The sequence below is a fragment of the Rhinoderma darwinii genome, chromosome 1, assembly GCF_050947455.1.
Source record: "Rhinoderma darwinii isolate aRhiDar2 chromosome 1, aRhiDar2.hap1, whole genome shotgun sequence".
Classification (NCBI taxonomy): domain Eukaryota; kingdom Metazoa; phylum Chordata; class Amphibia; order Anura; family Rhinodermatidae; genus Rhinoderma; species Rhinoderma darwinii.
Window position 1 is genome coordinate 326,708,345 of NC_134687.1, and position 21,660 is coordinate 326,730,004.

A 21,660-nucleotide genomic window follows, 5' to 3' on the forward strand; every position below is an offset into this window, starting at 1 on the left:
TTGACCGGGAAACCCCACTTATATCTCAGATTCTGCTCCCTAAGAGCCAAAGTGATTGGGTGAAACTGCTTTCTTAGCATCAAGGTGGAAGCTGACAGATCCGGGTATATTGAAATATGAGCATATGGGGATGGGAGTTTCCCCAACTTTCTGGACTCCTGAAGGATACGATCTTTGGCTTGGTAAAAGTGTACCCTCGAGAGAACATCTCTGGGAGCGTTTTCCGGAGCAGCCCTAGATTTAGGAATTCTGTGTGATCTGTCCAAAGTTATATCCAGTGGAGCAAACATTGGAACCAAGGCTTTAAACATGGTCTGCAGAAAATTGGTTAATTCAGAGGGTGAGATTTCTTCAGGGATCCCTCTGATTTTTAGATTATTCCGCCTCGACCTGTCTTCTTGATCCATGAGCTTGTCTTTTAGCCATTTCACCTCATCCTTAAGCTCAGCATGTGCGTCGATAAGATCATTGTGGGCCTGGGCATGATCTCCCATGCTGCGTTCTAGATGATCCGTGCGATATCCTAGGTCATCCACCGTCGTGTGAATTTGTGCCAGTACCCGATCCAGCACTCCAGAAATGGAAGTCTGCAATGTATGCATCAACCCCTTCATGACGGCAGTGGTCAGGGGAGCATCATCTGAAATCTCAGACAATCCGGACATATCAGAAGCCATGAGGTGAGTATCCTGTGATGGCAAGCTGTGAGGGAAGAGCGCCTTTTTAAAAGCAGGGCCTTTACTGTTGGGCGATGATGGGCCCGATCCAGTCGCTCCCCGTTTACCGGGGCCTGACACTTCTTCCATCCTGCCCTGTGTGTCCCCCTCTGCAGACTGACCTGGTGCAGCCGATAGCTGCTTGTGATGTTGCCGCGCGTCCGGCTCAGACAGGGAGTCGGCGCCATCTTGTGACCGGCTCGTCGCAGAGAAATAATCCGGGAGTTTTTTGGGCTCCGCTTTGACTTGTCGTCTCCTGGTCATGTTCCACATCGATGTCGGTTGTATCAGGGATCTGTTCCGGTAAGTAAGACTTCCGTAGCAGGTCTTATGCCGCTGTGAGCCGTTGTAATGCTATTGCTGAAGCGGGAGAAAGTGCACTACACCGCCATTCCAGTCAGCGGCTAGCTCCGCCCCCCCCAATGAATGAGAATTTCTATCAGCCACGCCGCGGTGCACTCAGGGAATGCTGGGCGTTGTAGTACTACGTCTACTACAAAGGCTGCCTGTATTGCAAGTTGGATTGTTATTTGTTTGTTATGTTAACGGCCGGGGATGAGCCCCTTCTAAAAGCGTATTCACACACTGACACTGGCTTGGCAAATGGCAATGAATGAGAATTTCCATCAGCCACGCCGCAATGCACTCAGTGAATGCTGGTCGTTGTAGTACTACGTCTACTACAAAGGCTGCCTGTATTGCAAGTTGGATTGTTATTTGTTTGTTATGTTAACGGCCGGGGATGAGCCCCTTCTAAAAGCGTATTCACACACTGACTTGGCAAATGGCAATGAATGAGAATTTCTATCAGCCACTGTGCACTGACTCAGGGAATGCTGGGTGTTGTAGTACTACAAAGCCTGCCTGTATTGCAAGTTGGATGCAACGGGGATGAGCCCCTTATAAAAGCGTATTCACACACTGGCTGAGTAGTGAGTAGTGGATGAGCCCCTTCGATTGCTGGATTCCTGCCTTTTAGATTCCTAAAGCTTTCCCTTACTGCACAGAGATGCTATCCCTACAGCTCCTGTCTGTAAAAGGGCCGCTGAGCTCCGTGCATAGACTTTTATTGCAGGCTTGAGCCCACCCCTATGCTGCCTCCCGATTGGCTGGGAGAGCCGTTTGCAAGGCATTATGGGGTAGCCTGATGTCAGGTGATCTTGTGAAATCCTCCATTTTAGATGTAACATGTGGCAGGCGCCAAAATGTAGCCGGGTTCGGTCAAAACGGGTTCGGCCGAACCCGGTGACGTTCGGATTCGCTGCGAACCGAACTTTTCCCGAAGTTCGGACCGAAACCCGGTTCGGTTGTCCCGGTTCGCTCATCTCTACACCCTGATATAACAGGGATACTAAAATGATATAGAAAAAAGAACACAGCGCCACATAGTGCAAAGTAAAAGCCAGGTAGAACAAAGGACCACGATAGATGTGACAATTACGCTCACCTCGGGTAGTGGACACCAATAGGTGTCATAAAGGCATGGAAAGCTGCAGCCAGGTCCAAAACACAGCCAAACAAAATTTGCTGTCAGTTGAGAGGATGAATAGAGTAGAAAAATTGGGACCACCGGCGCTGCTATATGAAGGTGAGCAATATGAAGACTTAGGCAACCATCTAGATAAAGGACTTTATTGTCAAACAGGCTACGCGTTTCAACACCGAACCGGTGTCTTCCTCAGGCCAATACAGACTGTGCGGTTCCAGCCTATTTATACACATCAAAAGGCAAAGAAAAGACCGCCAGAACAAACAGGTTAAAGGTCACAAGAATAACGGAACTACAAATATCAATGAAAATATACATTTGCGATGGTCAAATACATTTAAAACATAAGAAAAAGATAATGGTGGTAATTTGAAAGGACTTCAAATATTACAAATGTATATCAATTATGCCAAATATGACTCGTTATGCAGTAAAGATAAAAATTTAACCAAACAGATTATTATACATAACTATTGTGGATATTCATAAAGGGGCAGTAGAACAATCAATTTGTCAAGTACAAATGTATGTTTTTTCTGAAGAAAGAGGATATTAAAATGAGATAAAAAAGACCGCTGAGTCAAGCGTCACTGGTTGTCAGAGCGACAGAAAAACTACGGCAGCCGAGGAGGGACAAAAACCAACGTTGGACCGCATAATGAACCGCAATACAGCGGAGCTAGCAGTGGACGAACAGAGAAGGACTAAGATGTTACGAACGGTAAGTAATAGCAAATACAGGGTAATTTAAATGCTGTTGGATTACTAAAGACCCTAAATACAACTCATGTATCAAAGACGATAAGGTGTAACATGGGTAGACAATATTCCAAATTTAAACAATGAAATGGCCGTGATTAGCATTAATAAACTGACCAGATATGTAAATGTCCTAAAAACTATATATATATATATATATATATATATATATATATATATATATATATATATATAAAATTGTATATATTTAAAAAGCGTGTATATAAGAATTATAAAAATTAAATATGACAAAGTTCTGTTGCAAAAAGCATGGAGTGACCGTAATTATCATTAAAATACTAAAAGCCGATATGTGGATGACCTAAAAGATATATATAAAAAACATTTTTATTCCAAGGAAGATTCTGTAAGGTCATTTAGACCATTTGGATGTAGGGTTCCCAGTTTATAGATCCAGAAGTTCCCCCTCTGCTTGAGCCTAATAAATCTATCTGGTATATCTGATGGTATTTGCTCGATTGGAGTGACCATAATATCCACAAATTTGCAATTGTGTTTGGAAGTACAGTGCTGTGATACACTCTGTTTCATGAATCCGTTACTAACATTGAACCTATGCTTATTGATACGGTTCCTTAATGTTTGTGTAGTACGACCCACATATTGAAGGTCGCATGTACACTGTAATAAATAAATGACAAAGGAACTCCCGCAATTGAGGAAATTCCTTATTGGGAAACTTTCACCCGTTACTGTGGAGTGATACTCCATACATTTGTTGGTAATATTATTGCAACAGAGGCACCTGTTTTGACCACAACGAAACGAGCCTTTTAGGTCTGTTACTAGACCATGATTTTTCTTTTTTATATTGCGCATTTTACTAGGGGCTATTATATTCTTAATTGTTTTGGCCCGTCTAAACGTAATGTTTGGTTTATCGGGTATCAAAGGTTTTAAAAAGGGGTCATTTGCCAGGATGTGCCAATGTTTCCTGAGGATGGACGTAATCTTATTGCTTCCTTTATTAAATGAGGTTATAAAGTTGATTTTATGTGCTCCGTGATTTGATTTTTTGTTAGTAGCTAATGTCTTCACTTGGATGCATTCATTTTGAGTCATAGCCCTGGCTTTCAACTCAGCACCCCTAATAAGGCTTCTTGGAAAACCTTTTTCCAAAAATCTTTGGTTAAGAATCCCACATTCTTTATTAAAGATGTATTCATCGGAACAATTTTTCCTAATCCTTCGGTATTGACCGAAGGGAACATTTTTTAGCCATGGGGAATAGTGCGCGCTTTTAAAATCAAGGTAGCTATTCACATCTACCATTTTAAAATGAGTCCTAGTTGTAAAAAGGCCACCGTTCTTTCCAATTGTTAAATCTAAAAAGTCAATACTTATATACGAAAAATTGTGAGTAAAAGTGAGACCAAAGGTGTTGTTATTCAAATATTCTATAAAACCACTGGCGGTAGCTGAGTCGCCTTGCCAGATAAAAAACAAGTCGTCAATGTAACGTCTATAGAGTAAAATGTTATCTCTAAAAACATGTTCACTCAGTATAAGGGCTTCCTCGAATGCCCCGATATATAAATTTGCATATGAGGGGGCAAAACGTGCCCCCATCGCGCACCCTTTTAATTGTCTATAAAAGTTTCCATCAGAACTAAAAACATTATGTGTCAAGATAAAATCTACACACTCCTTCTCTGTTCGTCCACTGCTAGCTCTGCTGTATTGCGGTTCATTATGCGGTCCAACGTTGGTTTTTGTCCCTCCTCGGCTGCCGTAGTTTTTCTGTCGCTCTGACAACCAGTGACGCTTGACTCAGCGGTCTTTTTTTATCTCATTTTAATATCCTCTTTCTTCAGAAAAAAACATACATTTGTACTTGACAAATTGATTGTTCTACTGCCCCTTTATGAATATCCACAATAGTTATGTATAATAATCTGTTTGGTTAAATTTTTATCTTTACTGCATAACGAGTCATATTTGGCATAATTGATATAGATTTGTAATATTTGAAGTCCTTTCAAATTACCACCATTATCTTTTTCTTATGTTTTAAATGTATTTGACCATCGCAAATGTATATTTTCATTGATATTTGTAGTTCTGTTATTCTTGTGACCTTTAACCTGTTTGTTCTGGCGGTCTTTTCTTTGCCTTTTGATGTGTATAAATAGGCTGGAACCGCACAGTCTGTATTGGCCTGAGGAAGACACCGGTTCGGTGTTGAAACGCGTAGCCTGTTTGACAATAAAGTCCTTTATCTAGTTGGTTGCCTAAGTCTTCATATTGCTCACCTTCATATAGCAGCGCCGGTGGTCCCAATTTTTCTACTCTATTCATCCTCATAACAGGGATACGTACAGGATCACGAGAAGATAAGGTAGCTGCATATGCTAATGATCTTCAATTTTTTGTGACCAACCCAATTATTTCAATTCCGAATCTTATTCAAGAATTTAATCTGTTTTCCCAATTATCTAAATTTAAGATTAACTTTACCAAATCGGAGGCCATGAATGTTAATCTCCCACCTACAACAGTGAGGAGTTTATCACAGTCATTTACTTTTAAATGGAATAATAAGGCCCTGAAATATCTGGGGGTGCTTCTTCCACCAAACACTGAAGACCTTTACAGACAGAATTTTCTTCCCCTCTTGTCTAATATTCAAGCGGATAGGAAATGATGGACAAAGGGAGCGTTTACTTTGTTCGGACGTACAATTTTTAAAATGAATATATTACCACATATTTGATATATATTTCAGACACTTCCAATTAACCCCTTCAGGACCCTGCCTGTTTTGGCCTTCAGGACACACCCATTTTTTTCAAATCTGACGTGTTATTTTGTGGTAATAACTTCAGAATGCTTTTACCTATCCAAACGATTTTAAATATTTTTTTTCTAGTGACATGTTGTACTTTATGTAAAGGTTCAGATAGCACCAGATACGTGGAAGGGTGAGGTTTTGCACGGATAGGGGCCCAACCCAAACATAAATATAAAAGAGTATCCGGCACACCAATATAGAAAAAAAGGTATTTTTTTATTTTGTTTTTGTTTCTAATGGCGCCATGATACAGCGGCCAGCCGCTATCAGCACCACTAGCGCTCGTCAATTCAGTTGCCCAGCACGGCTCAGTGCCTGATGAAGGTCACCTAGACCGAAACGTCGCACTCTGCCACTGGCATTAGAAACAAAAACAAAATAAAAAAATACCTTTTTTTCTATATTGGTGTGCCGGATACTCTTTTATATATATGTTGTTCTTTATATTAGTGAAAAAATTTGGTCGATAAATTTGGTATTTATTTCTGAAAAACACTAAAATTTAGAGAAAATTTGAATTTTTCTAAATTTAAACGTATCTGCTTGTAAAACAGATAGTAATACCACACAAAATAGTTACTAATTAACATTTCCCATATGTCTACTTTATGTTTGCATGATTTTTTGAACATACTTTTATTTTTCTAGGATGTTACAAGGCTTAGAACTTAAGCAGCAATTTCTCATATTTTAAAGAAAATTTCAAAAGGCAATTTTTTCAGGGACCAGTTCAGTTCTGAAGTGGCTTTGAGAGCCTTATATAATAGAAACCCCCATAAGTCACCCCATTTTGAAAACTGCACCCCTCAGGGTATTCAAATCAGCATTCACAAAGTGTTTTAACCCTTTAGGCGTTTCACAGGAATTAAAGCAATAGTACTAGGAAAAAAAGCAAAAAGGGAGACACGGCGCCAAGTGGCGTGATCAATAGTATAAGGAGCAAAAAAAACGGTACATAAATGCTCACCTGTTCAGTGGCAAATTACCGGCATGTAATTTGTATCAATAGCTGCTGCCAATCCCGGACGCAATCCCCGTGGAGATGCCAAAGTAATATTGAAGTAAGAGAAAAAACGGGATAAACGGCGCTGCTTGTAAAGGTACGGTTTATTAGAAGGATGCTACGCGTTTCGGCGCCGGACCGGCGTCTTCATCAGGCATCCTGATGAAGACGCTGGTCCGGCGCCGAAACGCGTAGCATCCTTCTAATAAACCGTACCTTTACAAGCAGCGCCGTTTATCCCGTTTTTTCTCTTACTTCAATAATATAGGAATTAAAGCAAAGTAGAGATGAAATTTACAAATTTTATTTTTTGTGCCGAAATTCATTTCTAATACATTTTGTTTTGTAACACATAAGGTTTTACCAGAGAAATGCAACTCAATATTTTATTGACCAGATTCTGCAGTTTTTAGAAATATCCCACATGTGGTCCTAGTGTGCTAATGGACTGAAACACAGGCCTTAGATGCAAAGAAGCACCTAGTGGATTATGGGCCTCCTTTTTTTTCGAATATATTTTAGGCACCTTGTCAGGTTTGAAGAGGTCTTGTGGTGCCAAAACAGTGGAAACACCCCAAAATTTACCCCACTTTGGAAGCTACACCTAAATATATAGGAATTAGTCTGTAAAAATGAAAATTTGTAATATTTACAAGGAATAACGAAGAAAATGCACGCCAACATTTGTATACCCCACATGTGGTAATAAACTTCTGATTGGACCCACAGCAGGGCTCAGAAGGGAAGGAGCGCCATTTGGATTTTGGAGCACATATTTTGCTGGAATGGTTTTCGGTGCCATGTCGCATTTGCAACGCCCAGGAGGGAATAAAAGAGTGGAAACACCCTAAAAGTGACCCCATTTTGAAAACACACTTCAAGGAATTTTTCTAGGGGTATAGTTAGCATTTAGACCCCACAGGGTTTTTGCAGAATTTATCAGAATTAGGCCGCGAAAATGAATATCACAATTTTTTCCCACATGTGGTAATAAACTTCTGATTGGACCCACAGCAGGGCTCAGAAGGGTAGCAGCGCCATTTGGATTTTGGAGCACAGATTTTGCTGGATTGGTTTTCGGTGCCATGCCGCGTTAGCAACACCCTGGAAGGACCAAAACAGTGGAAACCCCCCAAAAGTGACCCCATTTTGGAAACACACTTCAAGGAATTTTTCTAGGGGTATAGTAAGCGTTTAGACCCCACAGGTTTTTTGCAGAATTTATCAGAATTAGGCCCGCGAAAATGAATATCACAATTTTTTCCATTAAAATGTGGAATTTTCTCATATTCACAAGGGATAAAGGAGAAAAAAACCAACCAATTCTTGTAAAGCAATTTTTCCTGAGTACAGAAATAACTCTTTCAGGACAGATCCATTATTTGCTTTCTTATTTTCGTTTTTCACTCTCCGCCTTTTTTCTCATTAGAGTGGTGTGAGGGCTTATTTCTTGCGGGAGGAGCTGTAGTTTCTATTGACACCATTTAAAGTACCATAAAATGTACTGGGAAACTGAAAAATAATTCTTTGCGGGCTGAAATTGGAAAAAAAATCTGATTCCATTTTTTGGGGGCTTCGTTTTTACAGCTTTTGCCGTGCGGTAAAAACAAAATCTTTACTTTATTCTGCGGCTCAATACAATTACGGTGATACCACATTTATATAGTTTTTTTTATATTATACTACTTTTACAAAGAAAAATATAATTGTTAAAGTAAAAATTGTTTTGTTTCACCACATTCTGAGAGCAACTTTTTTATTTTTTCGGTTGATTGAGCGGTGGGAGGTCTTAATTTTTGCAGGACGAGCTGTAGTTTTTATTGGTACCATTACATTACTTTAGAAGAAAAATGGGAAAAGTTTTTTTTTTTAACTTTAAATGTTTTTTTCTCACTACTAAAAACTTTAATTCTTCTACACATTTTATTAGTCCCCTTAGGGGATATGAACCAGTGATCATTGGATCACTGGTACAATACACTGCAATACTAATGTATTGCAGTATATTGTTATTTTTACAGGCTTCTGTAACAGCACGATCGCTGTTCCTGTCCGTTAGTCCCGGGTGTCAGCTGTAATACACAGCTGACACCCGCAGCGTATGGAGCGGGCTCAGCACGTGAGCCCGCAGCGTATGGAGCGGGCTCAGCACGTGAGCCCGCTACATACATCAACCCCCGCACCATGACGTGCAATTAAGTAATAGTGCGCAAAGGGGTTAATGCACAGAATATTGCAATTTTCCACTGACATGCCATTTTAGTGCATAATATGTTGTGCCCAGTTTGTGCCACTGAAGACAAATACCTCATAGACCATTAAGTGGGTTCTCCTGGGTATGGCGATGCCATATATGTGGACGCAAACTGCTGTTTGAGTACGCTGCAAGGGTCTGAATGGAGGGAGCGCCATTTTACTTTTGGAGAGCAGATTTTGCTTGGTAGTAGTTGTTTGGGGTTTTACTGGTATTTCAGTTTATATTGTGGGGGCATATGTAAGCTGTGCGGAGCACATCAGGGCATAATAAGAGGGTATAATAATGCGGTAAAGAAATAATAATTCATAGATATGTGGCCGGTGTCGCACTGATAAATGCGCCCGATCTTATCCGCTTTTTGAACAGTGCACATTTTGCATGGCCATATTCTGAGACCCAGAACTTTTTTATTTTTTCTCCACCAGAGCAGTGTGAGGGCTTATTTGTTGCGGGACAATCTGTAGTTTTCATTGGTACCATTTTGGGGTACATGCGATTTTTCAATCACTTTTTATTCCATTTTTTTGCAAGACGTGTGACCAAAAACAAGCAATTCTGAGAATGTTTTTTAGTTTATTTTTTTGCGGCGCTCACCGTGCGCTATAAATGATCATTTTACTTTATTTGCAGGTCGATACCATTACAGCGATACCATATGTATATAGGTTTCTTTATATTTTGCAGCGTTTGCGCAATAAAGTCACCATATTTAATCAAAAAAGCTGTGTAAGGGCTTGTTTTTTGCGGGACGGGTTGTAGTTTTCATCGCTACTATTTTCGGGTACATGCAACTTTTTGATCACCTTTTTATTCTCTATTTTAGGAGGGGTGGTGACCAAAAAATAGCGATTCTGGTGTAGTTTTTTCTTGATTTTTTTTGGGGTGTTCATCGTGTGGGAAAAATAACATTATAGTTGGGGTCGTTATGAACGCGGTGATACCAGATATGTGTACTTTTTTTAATGTGTTCATTTTTTTCCTATAATGAAAGTCTTATTATAGGAAAAAAGCTGTTTTTTGTTTATATAAGTTATAACTTTTATTTTTGCACTTTTTAAAAAAAACATTTTTATTACTTTTTTTTACTTGTCCCACTAGGGGACATTTAGACTTGCAGCTTTGATCGCTGCTAGAGTACATTACACTACCTACGTCCCGTACTGAAAACATGATTACAGTACGGGACAGTTGTCCTGCAGCGAGGCAGGGACTCCTAGCATCGTACATAAGTATGATGCTAGGAGCCCGGCTCCCTGCACTGTGTTCGGTCTGGTACTTGCGGCCGAAATACGTCTGTCAATTACGGACGTAATTAGTGTGTGTGCACATACCCTAACTGTCATTGTGACGTGACAGTCACACTGACAGGAAGCCCAGGAAGACCGGCCGGAGGCTGCTCCTCCGAGGCTTCCGTACATGGCAACCCGGAGGCCATTGTCTGGCCTCTGATTGCCACGATAATCATCGGCAGTCCCTACAGCCACTTCATGGGGGCTGCCGATGTGCTTCAAACCCCTTAAATGCGGCTATCGCAATCGGTCACCGCATTTATGGGGTTAATTGCCGAAATCAGCGGCGATGGTCTGCTGACCGGCAAGTCTGGAGTGTCCGCTGTCGGGAACAGCTGACCTCCCGGTTCCTGTCCGTTATGACAGGTTGCACCGGGAACCGCTCCGTAACTGTACGTCCTGGTGCGGGAAGCAAGCGCTCTCCAGGACGTACAGTTGCGGCGCAGCGCGGGAAGAGGTTAAGATTCCAGCCTCATTTTTTAAAATAATCAAAGCTATACAGACTACCTTTGTTTGGGCATGGAAGGTTCCACAGATAGGACATCCACTATTGTGTAGATTAAGGGAGAGAGGAAGACTTGCCCTCCCTGATATAAAATCATACTATTTAGCTATCCATCTAGTTTGGGTATTGGATTGGTGTAGACATATGAAATAAAAACCTTGGGTTGGCTTAGAGCAATCTTTTACAAAAATCCCACTTATGGCTTCCCCATGGATTGAACCTAAATACCTAAAAGATTTGCAATCCCATCCAACTATAGGGGCAACACTGGCTTGTTGCTCGAACATAGTGGTGAGGACATCATTTCTGCCAGCATACTCTCTTCTGTATCCTATTTTGGGGAATCCTCGCTTTGTACCTGGTCTAGAAGATCCAATCTTTCCTATGAATTTCTTATATGAAATTCCATGCATCTGATTTAATTTCAGGTTCTGACTGGCTTACAACCCCGGAATTACCGACTATTGAAGACCCTAGTCCATTAGGTCCTTAGAGAATACTCCAACTTCGTTACTTTTTTACCTCTCTAACTCAAAGCTTTTTATTTAGAGGCACAGAAACACCATTTGATGCCCTTTGTGTAGGTTCAGGACTGCTAAGACATACACTATCCATGAATTGCTCGTTGCATCAAAATCCTCCAGATCAATCGCCTCCGCCATATCTTCTTAAATGGGAAACAGATTTGGAACTATCCTTATCTCCGGCACAGCGGACTCGTATTCTTACATTAATACATAAATCGTCTATTAGTTCTCGATATCAAGAGATGAGTTACAAAATACTGACCAGATAGTATAGAGTCCCATATGTCTACTTTATATTTGCATTGTTTTTTGAACATTCTTTTATTTTTCTAGGATGTTACAAGGCTTAGAACTTTAGCAGCAATTTCTCACATTTTCAAGAAAATTTCAAAAGGCTATTTTTACAGGGCCTAGTTAAGTTGTGAAGTGGCTTTTAGGGCCTTATATATTAGAAACCCCAATAAGTCACCCATTATAAAAATTGCACCCCATAAAGTATTCAAAACAGCATTTAGAAAGTTTCTTAACCCTTTTGACGTTTCACAGGAATTAAAGCAAAGTAGAGGTGAAATTTACAAAGTTCATTTTTTTTTGCAGAAATTCATTTTGCATCAATTTTTTAGTAACACAGAAGATTTTACAAGAGAAACACAACTCTATATTTATTGCCCAGGTTCTGCAGTTTTAGGAAATATCCCACATGTGGCTCTAGTGTGGTACTGGACTGAAGCACAGGCCTCAGAAGCAAAGGAGCCCCTAGTGGATTTTGGACACTCCTTTCTATTAGAATATATTTTAGGCACCATGTCAGGTTTGAAGAGGTCTTGTGGTACCAAAACAGTGGAAACCCCAAAAAAGTGACCCCATTTGGGAAACTACACCCCTCGAGGAATTAATTTAGGGGTATAGTAAGCATTTTGGGTGGACAGTTTTTTTGCAGAAATTTTTGGAAGTAGGCCATGAAAATGAAAATCTACATTCTTTCAAATAAAATATAGGTTTAGCTATTTTTTTTTATTTTCAAAAGGACTAAAGGAGAAAAAGCACCACAACATTTGTAGAGCAATTTCTCCCGAGTAAAACAATACTCCACATGTGGTCATAAACGGCTGTTTGGACACACGGCAGGGCTTAGAAGGGAAAGAGCGCCATTTGGCTCTTGGAGCTTAAATTTAGCAGGAATGGTTTGCGGGGGCCATGTCACATTTACAAAGCCCCCGAGGGGACAAGACAGTGGAAACCCCCAACAAGTGACCTAATTTTGGAAACTACACCCCTTGAGGAAATTATCGAGGGGTATAGTGAGCATTTTGACCCCACAGGTGTTTTGCAGAAATTATTGGAAGTAGGCCGTGAAAATGAAAATCTAAATTTTTTTCAAAGAAAACGTAGATTAAGCTAATTTTTTTTCATTTCCACAAGGACTGAAGGAGAAAAAGCACCGCAAAATTTGTAAAGCAATTTCCCGAATAAAACCATATGTGGTCATAAACTGCTGTTTGGACACACGGTAGGGCTCAGAATGGAAGGAGCGCCATTTGGATTTTGGAATGGTTTTTGGGCGCCATGTCACATTTGCTGAGCCCCTGTTGTACTAGTGCAGTGGAAACACCCTAATAGTGAGAATTTTGATCCCAATGGTTTTTTGCTGAATCAATTAGATTTAAGCAGTGAAAATAAAAAAAAATATCCAATAAGATGTAGTTTTAGATCAACATTTTTCATTTTCACAAGGAATAAAGAAAGAAAAGCACCCCAACAATTTTTCCCGAGTATGTTAATACCCCATATGTGGTTATAATCAGCGGTTTACATATTTGGGAGCATTCAGAAGAAAAGGAGCGGTATTTAACTTTTGGAGGGTAGATTTTGCTGTAATGGTTTTCAGACACCATGTTGCATTTGTAAAACCCCTGATGTACCAAACAAAAGTGACCCCGTTTTAGAACTACACCCCTACAGGCATTTATAAAGGGGTGTAGTGAGAATTTAGACTCCACAGGTGTATTTCAGAAATGAATACGCAGTGTATGATGCAAAGTGAAAATTGCAATTTTTCCACTGATATGCCTATTCACCACACAATATGATGTGCCCAGCTTGTGCCACTGGAGAATCTTACCCCATTAAATGTTAAGCGGGTTCTCCCGGGTATGGTAATGCCTTACTTGTGGAAATAAATTGCTGTTTGGGCACACTGTAGGGATAAGAAGGGAAGGAGCGCCATTTTGAGCATGGATTTTGCTTGGTAGTTTTGTTTGAGTATTACTGGTATTTCAGTTTATAATGTGGGGACATACACTAACGTTCAAAAGTTTATGGACACTTAGGAATTTCCTTATTTTTGAAAGAAAAGCACAGTTTTTTTAAATGAAGATAACATTAAATTAATCAGAAATACACTCTATACATTGTTAATGTGCTAAATTACTGTTCTAGCTGAAAACGTCTGGTTTTTAATGCAATATCTACATAGGTGTATAGAGGCCCATTTCCAGCAACCATCACTCCAATGTTCTAATGGTACATTGTGTTTGCTAACTGTGTTAGAAGGCTAATGGATGATCAGAAAACACTGGAAAACCCTTGTGCAATTATGTTAGCACCGCTATAAACAGTTTTGCTGTTTAGAGAAGCTATTAGGCTGGGTTCACACGTGGCGGAATTTCACTTAAATTCCGCTGCGGACACTCCGCAGCGTTAATCCGCAGCGGAGCCGTTTGTCCATTGATTTCCACTTTAATTTAGCAGTGTTCGTTTAGACGATGCGTAAAATTCCGCTGCGGAGCATAGGCTGCGGAGCGGAATGTGGTGTCCGCAGCATGCTCTGTCTGTTGCGGACCAGTGGCGGACTGTTTGCGGACTCATTGCGGAAGTTCTCCATTCACTTCAATGGAGATTCTAAATTCCGCAATGAAGTCCGCAGATGTTATGTGTGGTGCGGATTTCGTGTCTGGTGCGGTGCGTATTTCCTGCCGGAGCAGGATATGACATCATCATTCAGTATAGAAAAGGAAGACGCCATTTTCGGCTTGCAGCCTGACAGGGATTTTTCAAAAAGAAAAGTGACAACTCTGAACCCAGGCTGCAATGTCCAGATATAGACGAATGGACATGGAGGTTTCGTCCCTCATAAATCTGGTAAGTACATGTATATGTTTGAGTCATGTTGTTTCAAGATGTCTACTATGTATGTATTAACACTAGCAGCACCTGCAGAATGTCCATATTCTAAGGCAGATCACCATGTAACAGCTCCACCGTGATTCCAGAGTACCAAGCAAACTGCAATATGCACTTTTTTTTTTTTTTTATAGGTGCATAGTAGGCCCGAAATATGGGACACATCAAGTGCTGCCTATAGCGACCGCAACGCGCGTGACGAGGGATGGACGTTCGTGTGCCGCGGTCTGTACCCCGAGTGGGACGGGATGCTGGAGAGGGAGCAGGGAGTGATTGGTAAGTTTGCATTTAGTTTGTAATGCAGAGAGGTAAAAACACTGTTTGCAAAGGTTGTTTAGCATCATTAGCATGCTGCAAAATATCTGCACTAATTTCCTTTCCTGCCTAGCTAAACCATACCCCAACTTTTGTCATGTCACTATGGCACGTGCGCAGTTGGTGATCACTTTTTTCCCGACTGTAAGGGTATGTGCACATGGCCTATTGACGGCACTAAATCCTGCGTTAGACACTCCATTTAACGACATAAAGTACGTTTTGCAAGCGTGGACAACCATATGCACATTTAAATGCATGGGCAGATGTTTGCCAGCGTATTGGCGGCGTCGTGGCATGCGGCGTAAAATAGGCGTGAAATGCCTAATTTTGGCATGGCAAGAGGTCGTGGGAACCCAGCCGTAGCCATAACCACTGGCTACTCAAGTTCTGCCCCAATGATGTGGTTGCATTGATGATATCTCCTCACGACAGGCCAGAGGAAGCGATTGATCTGTATACACCTGACTTCATCCCCTATGCCCTAATTTGAAAAACATCCTTCCTTTTCCAGAAAATGATGTGCGCAATAGGTGGAGGACAGTCCGCGACCGCTTCCGGAAACAGGTCTCCAAAACACCTGCAAGTGGCTCCTCTCCTTCACGGTGCACAGCGATAGCCCACTACGAAGAACTGGCTTTCCTGATTCCGTGCAGGGAGCTACGAAGGTAAGTCTCTATTCGCACACACACCTGGGTTAAAAGGGAGCGCATGAACCATGTGATTCAAAACTAACGGAATGCAATTTCTATTCAGTGCCGATTACATTCCACATGTTTGTTTTCCTTTTGCCAGTGTTGTCACGAAAATGTCCCTTGACCGTACACATTATCACATATCACTCTGTGTTGCTTATGTAACTCATTCTCTTCATGACGGGAATGCGTCTTTAGTTTCCCCCCCCCCAAGATTGGTGTCAGATCGTGTGTGTGTAGAATGGCAAAAGGATATGTTAACGAGATTAGCGACTGACAAACTGTCCGAGAAATGTCTTCTGAATCCCCAAAGTCAGTGAGCGTTTTGTTCCCTGCAGAACTCACGGGAATGTACCACCCCGGACACCACAAGTGAGTGCACGTGGCCAGGTGCAGCAGCAGCCCGTGGCAGCCTCGTCTGGAAATGTGGCTGAGGAAGATGTGCCCTACCAGGCAACCCCGGCCCCAGCAACTCCTCGTGGCGACACCTCTCCAGCCCCCACGGCAGGAACTTCCCGACCGCGCCAAAGAGTGGGTGGCCGAAAGCGCGTGACACCAGCGGAACCAAGCGACACGGTAGAGGGCCAAGCTTTAAGCATGATTCGAGGGTGGAGGCCGAAGACGAATACCAGAGTTTCGGGAATGCCGTTGGTGGCCGCTGTCGCGGGATGGAAACTACTCGCAGGGCGGCATATATGACGTGTGTCTTCGCGCTGGCTAATATCTTTGAGGCCCCCCAGCCCCTACCCGATGTGGGAGATCTAATTTTCCATATGCGCACGTTAACTGGCCGTAGGGCTGACCCGTCTGCCGCTGTGCCGCATGCCCCACCTCCTGCCTCTGCACCCTCCCTGCAGCCCGATCCCTATTTTTCCCCCTGGACTCATGGACATCCCTCTGGTTCTACTTTCCGCCCATACCCCAATGTCCCAAACCCTTTGCCCACCCCATACTCGTCCACTCTCCCACCTCTTCATATTCATCCTCCCACCTCTGCGGCATACATGCCTCCTACCTCGACCTCCTCCTCTGCCCCCTCCTCGTATCCCCAATTGAGCCCCCCTCGCTTCCACATCTTGCAGTAGGTTTGTGTTTTTGGTTGGTCGCTATTGTACCAGGGATTGAATGTATGTTACAAGTTGTTCCGTGATTCTACTCAGGGCGTATATAGTTGTGATGTGTATACGTGCCATAAAAGTTCCGTTCAATTGATGACTCTGACTTGTGTATTTGTTGTTTTTTATGTGAGGAGGCCAAAATGTGGAAGGGCATCAAGGGGACGATACAGATTGTTCACGGTGTGGGCGTTTTCATGTAGGAAATACTGTGTGGTTTGATATGCTATGGTGTGCTCAACCAAGAAAGGCAACCTATACATCATACTCCCTATTCAGACATGTGATTACTCAAATACACACACTTAGGCCAAATCCAAGTAATAGTGCATTATTTTATTTCAAAGGAAGCACATCCAACACACAATTTTCCATTCCATAGGAGTATCATTGACAGAATTGCCTACTGTTTGGACATGAGACGGATTACTGCTGGGTAGGCTGCACCCCGCCAACACAGGAGTATTGCCAAGGTACGGCCCCTTCAGAAGTCATGAAATAATCCGAGTAAATATCTCGTACTCGTACACCACTACTGGCCTGACCAACAGAACCCCAGTTAATGGCACTGCCAACATAGGACAGAAGTGAGTCCCCTTCAACTTCTTGACGGTATTCCTGGAGGTAGTTATGGAGGACACAACATGCCTTGATGACCGCATCAATGGTGGTTTCCTCCAATTGCATGGCCGAGGTAAAGACCCGCCACTGATTTGCCATGATGCCAAACGTGCACTCGACGAAACGTCGTGCCCTGCTCAGCCTATAATTAAAAATCCGACGACGGACATTCAGTCCCCTTCGTGGGTATGGGCGCAGCAGGTTAGGGCTCAAAGGAAATGCCTCATCCGATACCATAACGAAGGGGACTGTACGCGTGGTTCCTGGAAGAGGTGTCGGAGGTGGTAGAGACACGTTATCCAGGAGAATTTGGAGGCCAATCTGGGAGGCTCGCAGCACCCGTGAGTCCCCAGTACTACCATAGGCACCAACATCAATGGCAACAAATTTGTAATGTGCATCAGCCACCGCCATCAGGACGACCGAAAAATACTTCTTGTAATTAAAGAAGCGTGATCCTGAGTGCAGTGGCTGCTGCACCCTTACATGCTTGCCATCAACTGCACCTATGCAGTTTGGGAAATTGGTGACATTTTGAAAGCCAGCTGCGACATTTAACCAAATCTCTGGAGTGGGGGAAGGCATGACAATGGGCTGCAACTCTTCCCACAGAACTTTGCATGTGCTCTTCACAATTTGTGAAATGGTGGATTTGCCAACACGAAATTGGAGGTGCAGGGATGCATACGTCTCGCCTGTGGACAAAAATCTGAAAAAAAAACATCAGTCATTACATTACATCCCACTATTTAGGAAGAACAACATGTAGGGAGACTATAATACATATGTTTGGGGAAACAAGAAACGTACCCAATCTCGCAAAATGCACAATAGGGAAATTGATTGTATGTTAGATGACACGCATAAATGTGGCAACTTACCGCAAGGTGATGAGCAACCATTCCTCAGCAGCAATCGCCATCCTCATCACGGTATTCTGCTTGGTAATGTGTGGCCTGACAATTTCGAGCAGCCTGTCAAATGCTTGGATGCTCAGCCGGCAGAATCCCGTAAATTTGTCAGGATATCTAGACCAAACCACAAAGATGATTAACCTAAATGCGGGGTAAACAGCCTAAGGGGGAAACACATGCCAGCATTTACACACACCATGTGGTGTGCACGAATGAAACCCTTCGTCCCTCTGTACTACTTTTACGGAGGTTTGCCACAGGTGTGGTCCAGACACCAGTAATGAATGTGGTATGCTCAGGATAGGCCATCAATATATGATCCCTCTGGGTCCTCCACACGAGACCGTCAGCAACTAGCTGTTTGGAAGCACACGCTGTGCTCGGACGACTGCTACTACCCCTTGATTTCCTTGACTTGATTAGACTGTCAATCGCCAATACACATGTAGTGTATGTAGTGACTATGCGATCTTTCTCAGATGCACTTCAATGGGATAGGCTTTGAATTCGTGGGATTGTCCAATGCAGCTGTGTGAGCTATTGAATTGTGAGTAACTTAAGCCAAAGAAGGGTATCCGAACACTATGGACCCTTCACGGCAACTGATCGGTGACAGGGACGACTGTCCGAGGCCAAGCGATGATAAATCAATGGCCTATCCACTGCGCAGAACAGCGCGTTTGCAAGCCGGGCCAACACTTTACTCTACACCCTACTCTCACATATAGCAACCAGGTGAGTAGAGGTGAGCAGAGACTCATTCCAAAACATATGAAGCATGTTCTGTTAAGTTACCCAACAGAACAACAGGGGCAGTGACAATGAAAGATTGTACCCAAAATATATACCTTCTTAGATCGCAGTAAAGAAGTGCAAAATGACCTTTGGTTGATCTTTCAGCAACCAAAGGGTGAACCCACAGTCGGACACGGCCTCGTTCTTCAGCCTGTGTGCAAATAATTATTGTGAAATCCAAGAAACATGTTACTATATCATTAGCAGACAGAAACATATACTTTTGCATAGGACGTGTGTAGGTGACTAAATAGTACTTACACGTTGCCTTTGCCGACGACGGACAATGCTCACTATGGTGCGCAGCAGCAGAATCAAATATTGTCGGCGTAATTGAAGTGGTCGCTCCTGGATGTCAGGCATTATCCAACACTTCGGACTAGTATACTTCTCCTGCCAGATTCACTTCTCTTTCTGGCCACACTTATACATGCCATGGGTGTGTCCAGCACGTCGTCATAGGAACTGACCTCACAAATGATGTCAGTTCCCTTTTTGGAAGACTTGCCTTTGAAATCCGCACCTAAATCCGCAACTAAATCCGCAAGGCAATCCGCAGCACTTTGGCAAAATCCGCAGCGTAATCCGCAATGCGGATTATGTGCGGCATTGATGCGGACAGTGTCTGCAGAAATCCGCCACGTGTGGTCATGCCCTAAAACTGACCTTCCTTTGAGCTAGTTGAGAATCTGGAGCATTACATTTGTGGGTTCGATTAAACTCTTAAAATGGCTAGAAAAAGAGAGCTTTCATGTGAAACTCGACAGTCTATTTTTGTTCTTAGAAATTAAGGCTATGCGAGAAATTGCCAAGAAACTGAAGATTTCCTACAACGGTGTGTACTACTCCCTTCAGAGGACAGCACAAACAGGCTCTAACCAGAGTAGAAAGAGAAGTGGGAGGCCCCGCTGCACAACTGAGCAATAAGACAAGTACATTAGAGTCTCTAGTTTGAGAGATAGACGCATCAAAGGTCCTCAACTGGCAGCTTCATTAAATAGTACCCGCAAAACGCCAGTGTCAAAGTCTACAGTGAAGAGGCGACTCCGGGATGCTGGCCTTCAGGGCAGGGTGGCAAGAGTGGCAATGAAAAAGCCATATCTGAGACTAGCTAATAAAAGGAAAAGATTAATATGGGCAAAAGCACACCGACATTGGACAGAGGAAGATTGGAAAAAAGTGTTATGGACAGACGAATCGAAGTTTGAGGTGTTTGGATCACACAGAAGAACATTTATGAGATGCAGAACAACTGAAAAGATGCTGGAAGAGTGCCTGACGCCATCTGTCAAGCATGATGGAGGTAATGTGATGGTCTGGGGTTGCTTTGGTGCTGGTAAAGTGGGAGATTTGTACTAGGTAAAAGGGATTTTGAATAAGGAAGGCTATCACTCCATTTTGCAACGCCATGCAATACCCTGTGGACAGCGCTTGATTGGAGCCAATTTCATCCTACAACAGGACAATGACCCAAAGCACACCTCCAAATTATGCAAGAACTATTTAGGGAAGAAGCAGGCAGCTGGTATTCTATCTGTAAAGGTGTGGCCAGCGCAGTCACCAGATCTCAACCCCATAGAGCTGTTGTGGGAGCAGCTTGACCGTATGGTATGCAAGAAGTGCCCATCAAGCCAATCCAACTTGTGGGAGGGGCTTCTGGAAGCATGGGGTGAAATTTCTCCCGATTACCTCAGCAAATTAACAGCTAGAATGCCAAAGGTCTGCAATGCTGTAATTGCTGCAAATGGAGCATTCTTTGACGAAAGCAAAGTTTGAAGGAGAAAATTATTATTTCAAATAAAAATCATTATTTCTAACCTTGTCAATGTCTTGACTATATTTTCTAGTCATTTTGCAACTCAAATTGATAAATATAAGTGTGAGTTTTCATGGAAAAGACAAAATTGTCTGGGTGACCCCAAACTTTTGAACGGTAGTGTATGTAATCTGTGCGGAGCACATCAGGGCATATTAAGAGGGTATAATAATGGGGTAAATAATACAATTATCCATAGGTGTGTGTGAAGCGATCCGTTATGCACAGGCCGGTGTCACACTGATAAATGGTTTTCTTTCTTATCCCCTTTTGTAATGCTCTGCACCTTTTGCTGGGAAAGTTTTGCGCTGGTATAATACGGGTGCCCTCGCTTGCAGCGGATGTGTTATGTACCTTCCCTTCCTAGTTCCTAAATACTAGGGCCCTGAAACTGAAGGAATGTTCCCCTCCGGCCTGCACATTGAGATGTTTTTCCATCACTGCATTACTAGTGCCATAACTTTTTTATTTTTGGATTGATGGAGTTGTGTGGGGGATTGTTTTTTTGCGAGACAGGCTGTAGATTTTATTGGTATCATTTTGGGACACATTCGACTTTTTTATCACTTTTTATTTCATTTTTTTGGTATAGGAAATCACCAAAAACAAGCAATTCTGGAATAGTGTTTTATAAAAAAAAATGTCAGCATCCACAGTGCGCCCTAAATTACATGTTAACTTTATTCTGCGGGTCGATACGATTACGGCTATACCAAATTTATATAGTTTTTTTATGTATTACAGCTTTTGCGAAATAAAATCACTTTTTTTACAAAATCATTTGTTTTCTGTGTTGCTATATTTTAAGACCCATAACTTTTTTATTTTTGCGTGGACAAAGCTGTGTCA